The following is a 21,724-nucleotide window of genomic DNA, read 5'->3' as shown; positions in this document are numbered from 1 at the left end:
AAATAACAAAATTTAAAATCATATTTAAAATCAGTTACAGATCTTCAGCGAGAATGAGAATATTGCAAAAATACGTAAAATGTGTGACGTAAAAGAGAGTAGATTAAAATGTTGGATGAATTACGAATATTAAAATAAATGTATTTTATAAATAGTTGCACGCAAAATATCAATTACACATATTTTACATATTTTATAAATGTTGTCAATATAAAACCACCCGCGCATTATCAGTTATTACAGAAAATTTCCTATAACATTCATAAAAATCATTGCAAGCGAATTAATATAAAAGAGAACAGCTCTATCACACTTTCGATAACAAAGCAAGCCCGCTTACAGTTTTCTCGCTCAATTAAGCTCATTCAAGCAAGGGAATGCAATTGTAGACCTTTAATAGCGACACTAAAGCGAAATTGCTATCTTAGACTTTCTATCATTATTAGTGGGCCTTCTAAGAAGAAAATTAACTTTGATAGAAAAAGAAAAAAAGTTGGCTTTTTCCGTATTTAATTTTACAGAAATTATATTGCGTCTTGATATTGATTGCGCATTTAAATTGCAAGCATATAAATATTTTTTACAAATTTATTTACTTTTTACACGCTCCAGTTCTCTGCCGCTAATGTCGAAGCAGATACAAATAAAAACTTTGAAATTTACATGTCGCAAACTCTCGCGAGTAATGTTTTCGTTTTAAACTGCAAACTCTCATGTTTTGCGCATTATCTGTTCGCCAAAACCATCGTTTCATTGCGCCTCCACCGCGCGCGCATGCTCTCGATTTCCATATAGAAACTGCACCTCACCGACAATCTTAGTAGCTCATCCGAATTGAAACTTTGATCCCTTCCTATAATCCAATTTCAACGAGAAGAAAACTCGGTATTATTTTATCAAATAAATATCGGATTCTCTCTTTCTCGTCTGCATTCCTCTCCAATAAAAAAATTACTACGCGGGATCCGAGAGGAAGGAAAAGCTTTCTGTTGAAAATGGACAGTCAATAAAAAGATTACCCTCGAAAACTATTATTCAGAAGAATTCGACGACATCTTTCTGCTTCGCGGGAGAAAGTCTTCAGACAGAATTCTTCAGCCCGCAAGAGAGAGACATCTGTTTCCTCACTCTTCTCCGTATCCGAAGAAGAGTTACGTCTCATTTTGAATGATGATAGATGCCTAACTTTCACGTTTACGATGGATATTGGATCTATTTAATTGGAGCTCATTTTTCTGATTTATCAAAAAAAGTTTGACTTCCTTCTTTTGGGAAATATTTGCTTTATTTCCGAAGAATATCTAAATGCACGCGAAAAGACTACTCGTAAAACTTCGAACGTTTGAAATATGTTTTTTCCACATATTTTATGGGTTTCGGCATTATTCGCGGAAAATTGAATATCTCAATTTAGCATCAAGGGACTATTTCAATTCATAAAAACGTGCGCGTTTAAAAAAATATGCTCCTTTTATTTTGAATTACCAACACTCGTGAAATTTGAAACAGGACAAGTCTGTTCTCATCCTCTTCCCAACCAGTTACGCCGTGTGTTCTTTTCAATTCGCTTGCACTGGTCTTCTCGATAAATCTCACATCACCTGAATATTCAATAAGCGCGCTGCGGTAAGCAACGAAAGGTAAGACAATCTGTCAATGAATTAATTACAAAACTTCGGAAAATTAACTACTTTTCTTCTGCCTCTATATATATTGATCAGCGAACAGAATAACAAGATGCCGTATAACGTTGTCTATACGGAAAAAGAAGTTCTTAATCACGAGTAAAGCTACTTATATAATTTGTAATGACGCTCGTTAAATATTCTAAGAGCATATTACAAGTTTGTAAAGATACTGATATTGGTTATGCTTGAAGGTCTCTATTGCATAAAAAGAATCGCTAATTAGAGTTTTCTCTTCTTTGATATATAAAAATCAAGAGAGCAATCCGGCGTTATTAACGCGCTACAAATACGTAGGATAATATACGTTTAATTCACGAGTAATCGCACGGTGATTGACGAAATGAGTGATCAGTTCAGTTATTTTTACGACGCTCTCTTTTTAATTGCGACATTAATACGTCGTTAATCTCGCAATCACTTAGTTCCAAATAATAACCTTTGGCCTTTAACCGAACATACATGTGTCCGACAGATCAGGCACTCCCTTTTCGGTTTCTGCCGCGTCAACGTTTTGACTCGACGTCGCCCGCTCGTCTGTCATGCTTCTCTTGGTCCTTCTGTCCGCCTCTTTAGCGAAAGTTTCCTCCCGGGTAAGTTCGGGATATCGTCGTAACTCTACCAGGCCGACATGCAAGTCCGTGCCTCCCTTCGCGCCTGGCTATCGGTGAAAGGCGTGTACGTGTATCGACATTGTTCTCGCTCGAGGACATGCAACCGTTTGGCCGAGAGGTAGAGAAACTAGTTACGAAACTAGTACTCCCTTTCGGGGCCCTGTCTTTACGTCGAGATACCTACAGGTAATAGGCGGCGCGTCGACGACTCGTCTTCTCCGCGAGAACGCCACCGAATTCGATTGCAACAAAGTGCCAGTCGGCAATTGTGCTGATTCATCGTTCATGTCTACCGATGATCAAATAGGACGTCTCCGGGACTGTATTTTGAACTTCGACGACGCGGATACCATGTCGGAGATCAATAATAATGGGTGTTCTGGGCATGCCTGAGGAAACTTGGTCGAAAAAGGAAAAGAATTTCCGCCACTGACTATTATTAGCGAATTTTAATGACAACGTTAGAAATAGTTTGAATGTTGGTATTTTTTTTTTTTTTTTGCAATATCGTTTGTTATTTCAAAATCTACAATCGCATTATTTGAAAATCAAAATATAGAATGCATTTCGTAATTCGTATGGTAAACCGGAAGCGCGCGAGCATCTCTCGCGAATATCGATCAATGCTTTAACGTTTTAGATCGTTTATGTTTAAATCCAAATAATTTATAGACTCCGCTTTGACGGTTATTACTTGCAGATGTTGCCAGGAATATCAGTATGTTAATACTGCGCGCCCGGATATACGCGATAAAATTAGATCTGGTGAGACTCATGCAATTTCATTAAGTGTAGAAGACGTACAATAAGTTATGCGATAACTGTGCGTTCATATCTGTCTGCACATAGCGGTGTGGATTCATGAAAATGTAATTGGATCAAAGATTAACTTTTCACATTTTTGAAACGCAAGAAATATATATATATATATATTCTCGACAACATACACACACACACACACACACACAAACACTTTCATATTTAACATTCAAACATGTTTTTCGGGTTTGAACCGCGTTAGTGTCATTTTGATAATACCGACGTTTCGTGAACATTTCAGTTCACCTCATCAGAGTTCCAAGAGCAGCCTGATACTTTCATATTTAAACAATTTGTTATATCAAAACTTCTGCTCGAATATTTAAAAGGCTTTTAGCTGTTTTTTATATAAAAAAATAAAACATATTTAGTTACACACTTTTATTAACAGGATATACGATATTTATACAATTATACGCAAATATTCGATATTTGTACAATTGTACGTAAAATACCGTATAAAAAATGCTGCGTATCGAATCTTGGCATTGTATGTCATAATTAATGCACAAATTTCACGATCGGCTACGCGAAAACACGCACGAATGTGGAATCAATAATGCAAACAGTGCGCGCATATTTTAATTAGCAACATATCAGGAAAAATTCTGTTCTGCTTATTTATGCTGATATTTCATGGGTGGCAAAATAACGTTTGTGCAAACATCCGGATCACGTGATTCGAATTTATTGTAATACACAACAGTGGAACAAATAATATCGGCAGAGTAGCGATCAATATTGAAGCAATATTGACAATGTAATCATTAAAAATGATGCATGACGCAGATAACACGCAACTATTCGTCACAAAATGATTTCAATCGTGCACTCTGTTTGATGACGCGTATAAAAACTAATACGCATAATTTCGAAATATTTGCGTATTATCGGCACATATACGCCTAATCGGATAATCTCATTAACTTCCGACTGTCTCTCAGTTTCTCGATAAGTACCGCGTGTGTTAGCCTTCGTCGGTTACGATCGATAAAAGAATAAAACTGATGCAAGAGAATTTCTGTTCTTTTTTTTATTGTAGAAAAATTTTTCAAGATATTATTATAAAAGGGCTGATCAAAACAATTTTAATTTTGTTTTTTTTTGTTTTATAATAATAAAATAAGTGCAGTATGTGACATTAAAAATAGCGTGATTATATAACATAAATCTTATGTCACGCCGCCGGTCGTTACAATATTCTATTAATGTTGATTATCGCGTCATATTTAATGTATATATAAGTCTCGCCGACGCGACAGAAACTTGCATACATTTCCGCAACAGTCTGCCGCAGAATTAGTGTCTTGTGTTTCTATCTCTGAAAATATCTCTTGACGGTTACGTCTGCATTTGGTTTTACATTTCAACAATGATATGCCTCAAGGGACTGCGAAGTCGGTTTCGCGTATCGACATATTTTTTTACATATTTTAACTGTAAAAATTCCACTTAAAAAAATTGTTTACGACAAGCTCAGGTAAAAACTTATTTGTTAGTAAGATTGGGATTTTAATTAAAAAATTGATCTTTATGTCAGAAATATTTTTGATATTTGACAAACCCCTAAAAATAATTTATTTTAACAAACGTTAATTATAATTTTGACTGAACAAAATAGACTTGGTTTGTATCTGAAATATACACAGTTCTATTATCGTATCTGCAAGATTGTCGTCGAGGTCGAAAAAAGTTAAAGTGCATTTATAGGTACCGGTCAATACTTTGTTTGATTTGATAAATGTACCTCATTAAAAGTTGATGACGTTTTATCGTAAATGTATGTGTTAGAAATTTTTCTATCTAGACAATCGAGCATGGTAGCTTTTAGCAAAAATACGAAAAAAGTAATGAGCGATAGAAAAAACAGAGAGAGAAAAGCGTTTGTTTTATATTCCTATATTACTCTCCGCGAAATCGACGCGGAATTTACTTATTTTCACATGCGCAAGACAAACTTTCAATACGATAATATCGAAGTAGAATAACATACTGTATGTATACAAAATCCTGTAAACTTTATTTTTGTTTGTCGAAGAAACATAATATTTTTTAAGTCGCAACAAATAATATTTCACGTTTCGATATAAAAAAATGTACATACAGCGATGCAATACCTTCTCTTTCAATTTTGTCGCTAGTAAGTAAACTGATTGAACGAAGAGTAATGCGTTAATCAAGCCGTGCCGATATCAGAGACGAGAAACGTTAAAACGCTCTCTCTTTCTCTCTTTCTGCCGCTCTCGATTGCATCCATTATTGCATCTCCGTGTCTCGAGGCTTCCGACACACGCTCGAAACAAATCATCCGTTTCCGTCTACTACGGAATTTACTTCCGCAATTGCGCTGCGCGCGATCGTCCTCGACGATGCTTGGCTCCATGAGCGCGATCGTGATCGATCTTCCAGACGTAGTTGCGCGGATGCGCCGAGGATTCGCCCTGACATTCCTCTTCGTAGTCCCTGCAGAGCGATCAGATCGCGCTTCGCAGTCGATTGCCGCCAGCTTGTACGTAGGTACATATGTAGCCGACCGAGTGCGCTTTCTCGTAGCGTGCACATAAGTCGCCGCCTGTTCTAAGAATCTCGAACATCCTGCTAAGCGGAATTCCTACCACGGTTTCCGTCCTTCGATCCGTATATGCGCCCTTTCACGTATACGTACGCGATAACGTATATGTATATTTTATATATATATACATATATATATATATGTATGTATACACACATCGAAGGATTGCGCTGCCTATAATGTGCCATCTCGCGGCACACGCCCTACCACGAGCCGTTGTGCGGATGAAAGGTGGAAAATTGAAGCACAATTTCGATAGTTGCGCCGACGATGTAGTATCCCGCTGGCGCTCCACTGTCGAACGCAACTAGAAGTGCCATTAGACGGAAAACGGCTCTCTTTCCTGTCGCGGAAAGAAATTGTCAGGTGCATTTACGGACTACAAACGCCTTCTAAAACTGTCATCTCGTCGCGCGTCTCGAAATCGCAACCGATCTGAAAATTACGACACTTCGCTTATTCAAGTCGGCGAAATATTTTCTCTCTATTAATTTTTGACGCGATAAATTATTATTTCAATAGGGGAAATAACGAAGACTTTTAGTTAATCAGAAATGAACCCCCTTACTTTCCTGAAAATTGACAAAGTAACTGTAATAAAGTAATATATCGCGCGAGAGTAAGCGAGAGAAAGAGAGGGAAAATGTCACCCCCACAATAAACTCTTAATGACTTCATAAAACGCGACAGAGTTCGCGCATTCAAAGCGTTTTGCCATTAACCCTGATTCTCTCGCTCTTTAACTGCCAACTCGGATAACGATTGTGTTTTTATAGACACGTTTTTGACTGTATAAAAGTTATGATTAATTCGCTCCTGCGTTGTAACGAGGAATAAAGTGAAGTCGCGGAAGGCCAAATGATGCATCCGACGACAACAGCCCAGTTTTTACTCTCGATAGCGTGGGACGTCGTCGCGACTGTTTGAAAGAGGATGTTCCTCGAGAAGAGAGCGAGAGAGAGCGTCTTTAGTTTTCGGGACGACGGCCGACTAACACTATCAACCAACCCGTCCCACATGTTGCACACCCTTTCGCCGGATGGCGATGCAAGTCGAGTGCCGTTAACGAGGCAACCCCGCCCTTGTGACGTCACACCAGAGGGCGCTTCATGTGCGTATTGCGTTCGCACTCAGACCGTCCTAGGCTCTCGCTCACCTCGAAACACATCGCTTTCGTCACTCTTTCATCTTTTTTATTTTTATTTAATCGCTTTTTGCAATCTCTCTCGTTCGCTGCGTCATTACTTACTCGCTCTGTTGTTTGCGAGATCACGTCATTCAGTAATATAATCAGAAACAACCCTTTGTCACTGTCTCGTTTTATTTCGACCGTTTTCCTTTTCAGTCATTTCTTTCTGCAGTTAGAGAGAGAGAGAGAGAGAGAGAGAGAGAGAGAGAGAGAGAAAATTGATTCGTACATTCCAATTCTGGTGCAACGCGGAGTGATGTATCATTGTCAAAATGCAAACCGACCGATTTTCCTTGTCAGATAGAAAATATATATCTTCGCTTTTGGACGTTGACTCGCAATATTCGCTTCCCGAATTGATCTTCTCGATCGTCACGCGGTGTCATCAACCTTCGCTTAATGTGTCTCACTTTCTTTCATCGCCATTTCCGCACTAGTTGCGACGCAACGTGATCTCCCGCGGTAGTTTCATTCTCCCTGTTTTCCAGCCGAGATGTGATCATTTCCCTCCACGTCCCCGGTGATTGTTGTTTATATGCGATGTTTTAACGTCGCGTTTACCTGCGTCAATTGCGATGCCGTTCCACGACCGCTCTTCATCTTTTCGCGTTCTCTTCTCGCTCAAATTACTTCCTGATCCTGATTGCTTCCCCTTCATCGAGCAACGCGCACGCGATCACGCTAATGCTATTTATTTGTCCCACTTTTGCGATATACGGGGTTGTCTTTTCTTCTTTTTCGCTCAACTTGTGCGTCTCTCTATTTCTCTCCTAAGTTTCTCCTCGGAATGATTCCCTCTTATACCAGTCCATTTAGAACCGTTTCCGATTTTCGCTTGCTTGCGCGCACACTTCGATAAACTTTCGAGAAGCGCATTACGAATATTTATTCCTCTCTAGTTTCCTCTCTCGCTCGTTCATTTTAATATTCCCATAAATCGCGCCGCTTCTTCTTCTACCCGTCTCGCATTATCCGCACCTCAACTTCGTTCAAAACGCCTCGTTTTTCTCCTTCTTAGACCTCGTCCTTGTCGAATTTTCAAGCATGCAAGCGCGCCGAGGCTATAAATTTGCCCTCAACCACTCCTCTCTCTCTCTCTCTCTCTCTCTCTCTCTCTCTCTCTCTCTCTCTCTCTCTCTTGTTGTCTCTCAATCTTTCTCTTTCGTCTCTCATTTATCCGCACCGCCACACTTTGCGCCGATCGTTACGTTCTTATCCACTGCTGTCCCTTGGTTCTCTCTGCTCTTAATCCTTAACCCTTATTCGCGCTCGAACTGCTACGTTCTCCTTAACCGTCTCTCTCTTTCTCTCTCTCATCCTCTCTTATTCTCCTTTGTATCCCGACGGATCTTCGAGTACGTGATCGCACTAACGTCATTTATTTGTCTTACTTTCTTTTCGGTGTGCTAGCTACTACTCCTCACGGTAGACCGCTCTTCGCCACCCGTTTCGCTTCAAATTTTCCAAGTACATGTACACACCGCACTGTCCACTTATCTCCCGCTTTTCCTCTCGTGTTCTCTTTCTTTCATTCTTTTCAGCGCAAGCTTCTCTATTTTTCTTCTTTATTGTCATTTATCTTCTTCTCTTTTCTGCTCTCATTTTCTCCGCGTCTTTCTCTCTCCCTCTCTATCCCGCTGGCTCTCTCGCAATCTTTGTGTACGTATGCGCCAATCTGTGTGTGCGCGGCTGAACCGCGCAGAGGCGGTCGAGATGGCAGGATCGTACGAGTAGGGACAAGGGTGTATCGACCCCTGCCAGATTCGCGATTCTTTCTGCGACAGAGAGGACACGAAGAGTACGAGCGAGAGGAACGAACAAGAGAAGAAGTGACGACAAGGGGGAAAGCGGTAGACAGTAAAAGAGAGAGAGAGAGAGAGAGAGAGAGAGAGAGAGAGACGCAGACAGATTGCCGTGGGTCGAAGTGTGACCGAGTGACTATGAGTAGGGGGTTGCAATGACGTCATGGATGTGCGAAAGAAAGGGTGTAGGGCTACGAGAGAGGTATAGAACAGAACTTCGCCGACTAGGCCGACGCACACATCGTCATAAACGAAACTCTCTGTGCAAAACACAGTGCAGAGAAGGATACACGTGATATCTGCAACTGTGTCCGTCTCTCGTCAGACACTCGATCGCGGGCATCGATTTTATGATACATCGCGCGCGCCGTGACGCACGACGACGACGTACGCCAAAACGCGAAGATATCGAATTTGTCCAGGAACATCGGCCTCCTGGGAAATTGTTGAATGTTCGCGCGTGCTCCGCTCCGTTCATCATTTAGTCGCGAAAATTTATAAGAGACGACTGACTTCGCTCCCGTGACGTTTTATATAGTCATGTACATGTGAAATTTGATCGCGCCGAGTTATAAAGCTTTTTTATTTTTATGAAAATGTAATCGCGATTTTAATAGATAATTTTGATTCGGAGTAGATGAATACTTAGAGTCGCGATGAATACTTTCATATTAAAATATATCACGCTGATGTTTCATCGACGGAATCAGCATTTTAATCAGAGAAACATGACGTAATTTATTGGAGGTGCAGCAATTGGAGGTGTTTCGTACACACGTTTCTCGCACAAACTACTTAACTCTTCGGACATTTCAATTTTTAATGCGCGGCAAAATGAAGTTCCGGAGTTTTCCAAGTTACTCTCCAAGAAGTAACTGATGAAACTCCAACAATATTACGGAAATTACATATCAACCTTCGCACGGTAATGTAAAGGTTCAGTAATGCAATATTACCATCGCTACACCACACACACACACACACACACACATACACACACACAGAGAGAGATGAGTGGATGAGTTTCTAACGCCACTCTACATTGTGATTACATTTTACATGCATACCTACGTATTTTCAACAGGATTAAATTTAAACTAATTTCCCACCGAATCTCAGAATTCGGTCATTATTGTAATGGGCCAAACATTCTGTAGAACAGCTGCGCGTTATCTTTACAAGATACGATCATTTTGTAAGATATATATCGGATGCTGGCGTCCATTTGTAATACGTGGCGCGTAATAAAATACAGTTAGTTTCAGCGAGTATTAATTTAATTTATGCGATATGTTGTACTTTTTGCGAATAACAATTCTTTATGAATATTTATAAAATTCAAAAAAAAAAAAAAAACAAACACACGCACGCACGTACACGTGTGTTCTAAATTATGGTTTGTACAGGAAAATAAATTAACACACACATCAAGTATTTATAACGACTTGTGTATAAAACACACACACACATTGCGAGACAGCCTTGTCCGCGATTTGTGGCGGCTCGTTTATGAACACGTCTATATATGAGTCCATTATAAAAGATGCATTTTCCTGATTGTTCGCACGTCCGTTGTATATTTTCATTGCATATGCGCGAAGAGTGTATATAGTATACGCAACGACACAGGCGCGCTATTAACAGACGTAGCTAGCAGCAACATTAGCAGTTGGCGAAACGATGCGTGACTGTGTGCTGCTATTTCGAGCTTTCGCCCCGGAGCTAAAGTTCAACACGGCGGATGAAGTTCGATAGAACAACGCAGTGGCAAACACCGCAATGCATTACGTATGCAGTGACATAAACTGCGTTATGGTCGCTTTACGTCTTGTCAAAAATTTAACAATCAATTTTGTAACAAGAAAGTAAAAAAAAACGCCAAATAAAACATTTATTACGCCGATATTTTCCCTTGTGAAAATTGCAGAAAATATTTACGTTTTTATGTGATGCTATCTTCAATATCTTCGTTTGTCAACGAAGTAACTTCGTTTACCTGCTGCTTAACATTGTGCAAAATCAATACGCACAAAAAGACTGTGTGTAAAATTCGCGCTCGCCGTGTCTCATTTTTTTCGAGACATTATTTTGTTTTTGCTTAAGTCGTGAAACAGAAGACACATTTTCGCGATGTGTAAGTAAAACACATATTCGCACGCGAAAACGGCTTGCTATATACGTATATACATGATTACTTGTAAAATTCTTCTATCAATCATTCCAACTCATCCATCATGGAACGGGTTTTTAAGAAAATGTCCGGGGGCTCACACTTCTATTGTACTCCCAAGAAAAGGCACGCGAGAGAATAAAGCAGCTTCATCACGAATAAAACAATTGCTTCAGTGTGGAGCGTTAAAAAAATCCCGTAAAAAAAAAAACGAGAGAAAGTTTCTGAAGAGCTCTTTTTATTAAAAACTCACGCGCGCGAGCGAACATTTCCACAAGGAGAATTAATGCATCCGACGGCGCCGTTAACTTTCCCCCGGAACAGGACGTCAGACATATTTACGCGTGATTCGACGGGGGTCTGTTACAGCAACCGCCATATGTTTTCCATCAAAATAAGTGATTTATGATCTAAGTACACATAACTTATCCCTTCGTCTTTCAACGCTTGTACCGCGTAAAAAGTGACGATGCATTTAAAATAAGCCGAGAAATACGTAAAAAATATACAAGCACATTCGCATTTGTGCTATTTCACGTACTCCACATACATACATTATCGAGGGATCCTCTCTCTCTCTGTCTCTCTCTCTCTCTCTCTCTCTCTCTCTCTCTCCCGTATCTTGCGTGTTTGGTAATTTTATTATCGTGGCGAATAGAAAAACCATTTCCAAAGCGAGGCTTAAAACGAATAATAACGCTTTCATTGCGGTGCACATATTCCTCGTTAAAACATTGTATCGACCCTATCGTGTGTCGAGCATACGCGAGATATCCATTAAAGATATTCCCACGAAATCTCCACCGGCTGTGTAGCTATCAAAGGGGGATCGATATGTATCCCGGCAAATTGCTTAAATTCATGCGATAGTACAACCTTTCACTGAACAATCCTAGTGATGAATACCACGCGATACCTGCATACCTCTGTTCCTGTAGGCATCATAAATCGTGATACATCGTGCGCAGAGCCGCGATACTGCGCGCTCCCGACGCGGTCAAACGTATGCCCCCTACCTCCCTCCCCCTTCCTCACCACCAAATGACTATTCTCACGGGGAAATAACCGTAATCGAAGTAATTTGATACTCATTGATTTAACAGTAGCTCCCGCTACCGCTACCGCGTTAAATTGCAAACGAGTAACTGTCAAATATAATAACGCGCGATCCTGATCCGATCATCGATTGCGCATAATTGATGTCTGTAACAGAAGTATAACTGTGAAACGAGTTTTGACACATAATTTCAAAGCTTACTTGTTGTATATCACAATGTATTGTTTTGTTTTCATTTCTTTTTTTTTTTTTAACGCAATTGAATTGTCCTTTCCGATATGTTTAAGTCATAGCATAAAATTATTGCGCGTTCAACACGGGATAGAAATAAACGTTAATGTAAACATATGCGTTCCAGTATGCAGATTCAAGGTTTAAATATGTATAAGCACGCAGGGTAATTTCTCTCTGATTTTCGTGACGTCACAGGTAAACACTGTTAATTGCATTCCAAGTAAAGAAACAATAAATTGGTAAACTATTCTCGAGCAAGGAACGCAGCAGTGCACGACAGGAAGGACAATGACTCATCCGCAGCACGTGGCTAGATGAGATTTATAAGGGTGTAAATTACGTCCGTAACAGAACATAGTCGATTACATGGTAACATGCACGACCGAATTCTGAAATGCGTTGCTTTACAACGCGAGTTGTACGTGGAACTGGAAAAACAGCAATAATAAATTGTAGTTTATGTAATAATTACAACAATTTACATCCTCTATGTGATGTTAGAATTTTCACTCGAGAAGCTGTTGAGTTGTTTTGACTCGCGTTCTAAAAATTTATCTGAGATATTTCAAACCTCGACAATATTACATATGAAATAATAGCATGTGATATTTCTCAATGAAACAAATTCAACTGAAAGCATTCGATTGTCAAACTGTGTAAATCTCAAAAAAAAAATAAAAAAATGATTAGCAACAGCTTCTTATCAAATTTTCATCACGGAAAATCTCATTTTTCGCGCTAAATGAAGAGATGAATTGTAGAACTTACACTCCGTGTATTCTCCGCTTGTTAGCATATACATAATCGCACGCATTGTCAACACGAGAGCTGTCGTTGCCACCGTCGGTGCAACGCGTCTCAACGTCAAGCACGAACGCACGCGAATACGCTCTACCGGTCGCAAACCGTTTCCGAACATAAGCACGGAATATACCTCAGGAAGTCATCTTCACTCCCTGCTCGTAACACACAAGAAATCACGGATGACAATTACAGATGACACCCGCGAAACCGACGAAATTTCACTAACGAGACTCAAGCCGCGGTTAAATTGCGGTTTATTGTTAAATTGCGCTGGAGAAATCTTAATTAATGTCGGTGTAATGAAAAATTCACATTTCAGAAGTTTTTGACAAGATACGATATAAATTTATAGTAGATACATTTTTTTGTAACATATAATAAATGTATTATATAGAAAAAAAATTTTAAACATATAATATATATACATATAATATTATACATATTATACATATTATACATATATTATACATATTATACATATAATTTACATATAATAATAATTATATAATTTCTCAATAATCAGAAAGAAAGAAGGAGAAAGAGAAAGAGAGAGAGAGAAAGAGAGAGAAAGAATACAACAGTTACAGAGACAATTAAAGCGATGCGATAATACAAGAACAATGTACACGTAATATTGACGGTAATGATATAATGCTAATTACTGCGACGAATTAACGCTGTTTTGATGTTATAATATCTATATTATCTATTATATATTGTCAACTTTTGTAATAATGTGAAACTGCCACGCGTTAAATATCTATTATATTTATTTCTTTATCCTGTTACGTCATAAAATGCTTCAACATCAAAGCGACTTATTTTACGATTGCACGTTGATATCTTCATCAATATTTAGAAAAAAGCATATAATAATCTTCTCTAAAAGTGTTTATTTTTCTTCGTCGCGTTTCAGATTCTTTTCAACAAACAATTTCAATAAACAAAAAAACAGAAGTAAGATCTCACAATAAACGTTACATAATGCGTCGAGAAATTTACGATTAAAATTACATCTATCAGTAATTTGACATTGCGGTTTTTACGCACTTTTTGGGATTGTTGTGTGTTTAATGTACACGTTTTTGTTCAATCGATATTATTGCATGATGTATAGTATTAACAATAGCTTGTTGATGACACAATATCGTATGTACTCGATTTCGATTGTTTGTGGCTGTACTGCGGTGCACATATCGGTTTTGTATCGTATTTCCGTTTCCTGGTCACAGCTGTGGCACTCTATGTATTCTATTGACGAAAATCTGTGACAAATTTGTACATATATTTTTCTATATGTAAGACATCTTTTGTAGCAAACACATATAATATACATATATTCGAAATAGTACAATAGGTAATAAGATAAAAAAAAAATCTGTTTGCGTTCGTTACTTTTTACTGATTCCAAAAAAAGAGATAGAAGAATGCACATAATAATTATCAAAAACATATTTTATCAAATCAAAATTGTAAGGATGAATAAATCCCTTCGTAATAAATCGCTTTGTAATCATAATAGCATAAAATTATGTTTACATTAATATTTGCCATTATTATATCTGCGGCATTATAATGGCGATCTCCGTGTGTGTATAAAATCCGGAAATTTAATTTTCAATCTTAATAGCGTAAGTAACGTGCAATGGAAAACGTGTGTACATGTATATGTACGTATGTATATACACATATACTTTGCTACGTAATACGTGAATTTGTGTCTCGGTGAGAGTCGCGAGACCTATTTCGCGTGGTCGATTGCTGACGTCATAGCTGCACTGTACGTAAGACACATACACGCACACTTTCGCGCAGACAAAACGAATGAATGGGCAAACGTATGCACACTCAAAACGGATGTTTTCATTTTCCATGTTTTGCAAAAATATTTCGTATACATATGTGTACCGTAGCCGAGCACACCATATAATGTTCGGTCGAATCCTCACTGCGGATCATGCAACCTATTCGCGGCAGAAGTGAATAATTCAGCGCCATTTTCCGATAAAAATAAATAAAAAATAAGTAAAAAGAAGAACGAATGCTTGTCGGTTCGAAATATTAGATTGATGTGCGCAAACATTAGGTAAAAAATTTCTCGTGCAAAAAGAGAAAAATATTTATCTTTTTCTTGTTACATATACATGTACATACATATCGTATTACGAAATCAGCAGCAGCGCGATGTGTGTTTGCAAATCTTATCGGATTGAATCACCTGTGACGGTACCTGCTACAAGCAACATTCGATTATCCATCTGCAAACTCTACATGTATCTACGAGCAATTAATCATATGTATCTACCGAATATAAAGCACGTGACAAATTGACGTCATGGGAGTCTCGCTGGCGCCGAAACAAACATTCGCAATCTCGCTCGCGCTGACTGGCTGGATTTCGAAGTGAGAGCTCAAGCGACGGAATATTATCCTTCCGCTATTTTCTATGTGATAGAGGAAAACGTTTTCGAGAACGCGCGTTTGTGTAGAAACGCGCACTTTACAAATCATCCTCGGCTGCAGCGCGGCGATTGTTACCCGCGCGCGCGCGCATATATAATAGAACGCTTCATATTTACCAGGCGCGGTATAAAACTCGACTTTTGACAGGCTTACAAAATCAACGAGCGCGAAGATATCGAAGGTATACTTTGATTATGCAACAGAACGAGCGCAAATAAAAAACAAAATTACTAGAGTCACAATGTGAGAAGTGACGAGCGCGTCAACTGCGACCGCTTAAGCTCGCATTGGCGCAATCGTGATGTGTGTAATATATAACGACGGATAAACTATACAAAACTCGATGCTGTGTGTATGTGCTTGCATAACATTGCTGTCGCTTCTTTGACGCGATGCAGCATTCTCTTACGTTGCGCTTGGCAGAAAATTCGCGCGACGATGGAACGAATTTTCTTCCGTCGTCAAATAAATTTTCTGCTAAACTACGATTGTAAACATGTTTTTTTTTTTTTTTTTTATTATCTCTATACGTAATTTTGTTAGCTATATTAATATACAAGTGTGTAATGTACAAATCCTTCTCGCGAGTAAAACGTAAAAACAAGTCGACTCTCTCTGTGCGTGTTGATCGTTTCTCTAGCTTTTCGCCTCCCTTTCGAATGTCCATTTATTTATGAATGTTTTGCTGATACTGCGACGCATAGTATGTAAACTTTATCACGGAGCTAATATTCGTTACGCAAGGATGATTCGCAACTTGCCAAATCCAATCTCCATAATTCTACAATTACATTATGGAAATATAACTCTCGCCGAAAGTAGATTACGCGATTGAGAGTCTGTTCTCGCTTTCGCCGGCTTCGTTCGTGAAATTTCGCGCGCTACTAAATGCACCTGTTAATTAAATAATCTGGTTATCCGTACTGAGCATTCTGTACATTTATCGCGACAACAGATTTTCCGCGAAAATCTGTTGTGAACGAGTCTCGTAAAACTCGGGGGAGTGCCGTGTATTCGGCGAGAACCGGAGTATCGCGAGAAATTCCGGCGAGAGAAAGAGAGAGACGAGTCGATCAAACTCTCTGGCGAAATTACATTGTCGAAAATGAGAGACCGCAAACTCGAGAACGAGACCAAGAACAACGAAATTACCACAAGTTTCCGAAAGGCGCCAACCACCGTCGCCGTCGTCGCTCCAGTTTCGCTCGTCAAGTGTTTCCTAATTCGTATCAATCTCTATTACTATACAGTAGAGACGTGTGAGACGCAAGTTACTTTTCACTTAAGACGCGCGGTATTGCAGTTCTCTCTCTCTCTCTTTCTCTTTCTCTCTTTCTCTTTCTCTTTCTCGTTTTTAGGTTTCGCGAACAATGCGGCTCCGCTATCCTTGAGACGCGTTTGCGCATCATTTGCGATGCAGAAAGTACCGAATCTTTCGAATTCTTCTCTCGATCCGGAATATCATAATTCCGGCATTTTTAAGTATCGGTCACATTGCAGAAATTTTCAAGTCAGACTGAATATTTTGACGTTTCGTTCCTTTTGAGTATAAATGCGAAATTGTATGATATAATAAGAATAATAATAATAATGATAATAGAAATAATAATAATAATAATAATAAAATAATATTTGTGTTAAAAGAGTGATAAGTACTCAATAAGAAAATTATTATAAAATACTGCTGACAGAGTATTGTTCTAAACGAAATGTTTTTGTAGCACGTGACTCGCAGCACGAATCTCTTATCAGTAACAGACTGATAACTGGAACACCTAATAATTAAATCAATAAGGATCAAGCGAGCAAAGACTATGTGTACTAATCATCTTGCCCGCGTATTTACGGAAAACACAAGTAGACACAACATGGCACCAACTAGATAAAGAAGTAAATAAGGTTTAATACATATTGGTACACACACTTGTATTTGTATTCGTATCAATTTGTATGTGCACAAAAAGCTAACGTATATACGTTACATACGAGGCATTATCTTTTTTATTGATTTATTATGGTCTTGTTGTCTATCACTGATAAAAAGATTCTTATCTAAAATCACGTGCTGCAAACTGGTTAAACGCACATACGGGCAAATTGACGTGTCTGTTTTGACTTAACGCTCATGACTATGTCAACGTTATTACCCGAAGTCAATATGTGACAATGATCTCTCTCTCTCTCCCTCTGTGAAATTCCATTCGTAATTAATTACAAATTTATCTTCGCAAACACAGTCCTGCCAAATAATTTTCGAATTAAATCTCTTTTAGAGATCAAATAATATTGCAATATAAATGTATTTATACGGACTCAGTAATGCCAAGAAAAGATCGAATAAAGTAAAATTATAATAATAAACATTATTAAAGTTTTTTAACATCTTTTCGTGACTGTGGAAGACTTTCACTAATTAAAAGAAATTGCAAGATTGAAACAGATACCATATGTCTAAAAGAATAATTGTAATAATAAGTCTTTATTTAAACAAAATAAGATGGATGTGTTTGTTCTTTAAAGTTTTCAAACACAAAGAAAACAGTCACTTGCAACTTTAGAAGCAATGTCTATTTGAAAATTACAATTTTTTAATTTTTTTTACTTATGGTACAATCAGTGATCAAATTAGCGCAATCGAAGTTGACTGATGGGCACTGCGGAATCTTAGAGGCGTTCCTGAATGGAACACGCGAAGATGCGTGGTCATTCTCTATCTGAGTGCGGATGCGCTGACCGGTTTAAAGCCGGCGCGAAAAATAAAGTTTCGTCACTCAATTCGTAAAATCGGCTTGTGCGACGAGACAAAAAAAAAGCGAGATGATAAAGCTGTTCGTGACTGCGAGAATTCAGTAGCAAAAATCAGAACTGTTTTTTTTTTTAATTTTACGGTGTATTTATGGATTTCAATTCGCGCATGAATAAATGTAACTCAACGAAAGAAAACTCGTTCGCCGAACAATTTCTAACGATTGTTGCGATTCGATCGGCCGTGAGATACACATCCGTCTTCGAGGATATGGATTGATCACGTGCCATTGCTTCTGTCCGTTCTCGCGTATATACGTATACATACAACTACAGAAAGAAAACGTATCCGCCAATAAATAATGCTTAGATAAAAGAGCACAATTATTATTATTATGTTTGAATGAAAAAAAAAAAAAATAGATAAGAAAATATAGTGTGTCTTCAATCACTTTGTGACTGAATGCATTGTATATCGATGCAATCTCGGCAAAAATAGCGTGACAAAATGCATGACCGATAAGTATTGACGCAATACGGATTCCGTGAAGTTTATTATCTGTTATATAGATCAGACCGATACTAAAGCGATTGCGAAGATTTGATCTATCATGTTTTGCCTTTCGCATCGTTCGTTCTCCGATTGCGGACGGGGCGCGCGAGCAAACGACAGACTGATACTTTTTTTAAATGTAGCAGCTGTACACTCCGCGGACTTCCCAGTATTACAGCGACGGCTGACCACGTCGCATGGCCGGCAATTCACTCGGAGAGAATCGGATATATTCCGCGTAACTGCAAAACGGGATCTCGAGCTGAACTGTGAATGAACCTGTCGTCGATGTACGATTGCGCGTCCGTATGGTGATCGACCGAGGACCATATATTTTCCCGCCGACGTTTTATCGTTCATCTCGATCCGGGAAACTAATCGAATTCACTTTGGTCGGAGAGGAGGGAGAAAACGCCTCTCTTTCGTAATTCTCACGTCGTTAAAACATCGAGTCGCGTGATCGACATCCGCGTATAAGTATATTATTCACATAGTGTTGCTAAAAATCTCATTCGAAATTTATTAGCGTCGCGCGAAGTAACGAAATGCTACACAAAATCATGCTTATGTAATAAGTGGTATTATCGAGCGACCTTAAAGGAGCGCGTGCTAACCTTGAGAGAAGCCTCACATATATCGCAATTCAGCATGCGGACAATTCGAACGCTTCGTTCGGTATCGTCGAATATGTGACATTACAGGTAACGTGAAATGCTTTATCTCTTTGTTTTTATCTTTCCAGTTTTCGTGTAAATCACGTATGAAATTTCGCGAAAACCCGCATCCGGGTTTTACCGTGTACACAAGTGGTGTAAAACAAAATTCGATACTCGTGTATAGATAAAACAGGATTTAACGATTTAATCTTCAAATGAGTAATAACCTAACCCAACCTAACAAAACTATTGCGCTCGAGTTTGAGAACTTTTGCCGGGGAAGAGGAAGAGTTTCCGCATAAAAGGTGGAAGATAAAACTTGTAATTTCGCACTCGCGGAAAAAGTTTCCATTACAATATTTGACGAACGTTTCTCGCTAGAAACGTAAACCTTTATAGATATAACGGCGGACATAACGGAAATTGAACTTATTCCACCTCCAGACCATCTGGTTCATCTTTTTTTTCTTCAATTTATTCGTTGAGCAAGTCTCTCGCAGCGGGTCTTTCAATAGCGCTTTAGTCAGAAACATAATAATAAGTTTCCTGGTATACGATATTAATTTTATCCTTCACTTTTTTTGTGGATTGTGATAACAAAGGAGCGAAAAGAATATCTATTTGCTTATTCTTCTTCGTCTTTTTCTTCATTTTCATTATTCATAAGCGAAAATGTCGGAGAAAACTTTTCGAATTGTTCTGTTGACAAATTCTAAGTGTTTAACACGCTTCAATAACTCTCGAGATATAAATAACTTTCTAAATGTTTGACAAATCGTGTATTCGCAAAATCATACGCGAAGAGAAAATCGCGCATCTATTCGAGATACCTGTCTTGTTCCTGCTAGCATTAGCAAGAGATCAGTTCCTTACGCAACCACGTTTGCTTCTAAGCAATGTACGTAATATGCTGTAAAATTACATTGCAATAATATTCGCGCAAAGTCAAGATAATGATAATTTTCTAAATGTAACGAGTTAAATAATGAGATCGCGCGCAATATTATTTTAAACATAATTTACAGATGAGTCCGCGTTATATATGTTTTTTTTTATCTGGCCGATAATTTCGACATTTATTTGGACAGTACTGTAATTTATTTTCAAGGATGCATAAAGTTTCAAAATTATTGCAAACGCAAATATTTAATTGAAATATATTTATTTCAATTTTATTCTCTGTCTCTCTCTCTCTCTCTCTCTCTCTCTCTCTCTCTCTCTCTCTCTCTCTCTCTCTCTCTCTCTCTCTNTCTCTCTCTCTCTCTCTCTTTCAATCATATAAATTATATTTGAAGATAAACTATATATCGTATATTTTTACAATTGATTATGTTTTTTTATTCCGGAATAGATATGACATAAGAATCGCATCGCGATTATAATATTTTAGCTATTATATCCATGCATTATAATTTACGTTATAATTCACTAGCTGATCCAAAATGTACGAGTCCATTTTAATTGCAAATTCGTTCGATCGCTGAGTATGAATTCATTCAAGGAAACGCTCGGATATTACCCATTAGCATCAGAAACGCGATCGGACTACGGCTGAATTTGAAGACACTGCGATTATTCATATCACGATCGTGCATTTTTATTGAGGATACTCGAGCAGCATCAAGACGTTTCGTTTCTGCAACTTGTCCCCAATATGTCCATTAATTTATCTTCTTCGATTAATACATATATGTACATATACACACATATATGTATTAATGTATTAGATAATTTATACGTACATAAATTGGTGACAAATTATTATAATTAAAAAAAAATTTTTTTAGAATCATTGCGATTCTTTGCATTGTTTCAAAGATCCAACTTCACCAAGAGATAACGGTTTCGCAATAAACTTCAGAATCACACACGCACACTTTGAAAAGAGATAATTGAAGATCATTCGTTACAAGCGTCTTTTTTTCTGATGTAAGTTTACATATCAGAAGACATTACGCTTATTATTTATAGATAAACAGATAAAAAAAAACTTCACACACAATCTGTGAAGATACATGCTATTCGTCATGTGCGCGTGTGACGAGATGAAATCGACCTTCGATAAACGTGCTGACCTCGCTTATAAGTACTGTGATCCAAGTGTAGTTTACGTCGCATAAGATGAGTATGTTACTTGTTCCCGCGTTGAAAGAGAGAAAGAAAAATTGCTTTGACAGATAAAAATAGTCTCTGGCCGACAGTTAGGTCCAAGTTCGGATAAAGATTTCCACGTCGAATCGAAGGGACCAAACTGCCTTTTAATAACCGTGTTCGCTCGCTCTTACGGTTTTTTTTACCGTGCACATGTTATGTCGTCACGGATACGTGGAAAGGGAGAGAAGAAAAAATGAAGGGCAGTAT

The 21,724-nt window shown here is 38.2% G+C and overlaps 1 protein-coding gene across 1 annotated transcript in view; it reads left to right on the top strand.

Annotated features, from left to right (window-relative positions):
• Window positions 1–18,891: 18,891 nt before the first annotated feature.
• Window positions 18,892–21,724, top strand: part of LOC109855115 (sodium-coupled monocarboxylate transporter 1) — a 28,825-nt gene continuing 25,992 nt past the window's right edge. Inside the window, exon 1 of the mRNA XM_020428973.1 lies at window positions 18,892–19,408. The gene's annotated coding sequence lies outside the window, so the exon portion shown is untranslated. The remainder of the gene's footprint in view (window positions 19,409–21,724) is intronic.

Source organism: Pseudomyrmex gracilis, unplaced genomic scaffold, assembly GCF_002006095.1.
Source record: "Pseudomyrmex gracilis isolate BER0280 unplaced genomic scaffold, ASM200609v1 scaffold_81, whole genome shotgun sequence".
Lineage (NCBI taxonomy): Eukaryota > Metazoa > Arthropoda > Insecta > Hymenoptera > Formicidae > Pseudomyrmex > Pseudomyrmex gracilis.
This window is presented reverse-complemented; position numbering and strand designations above follow the sequence as displayed.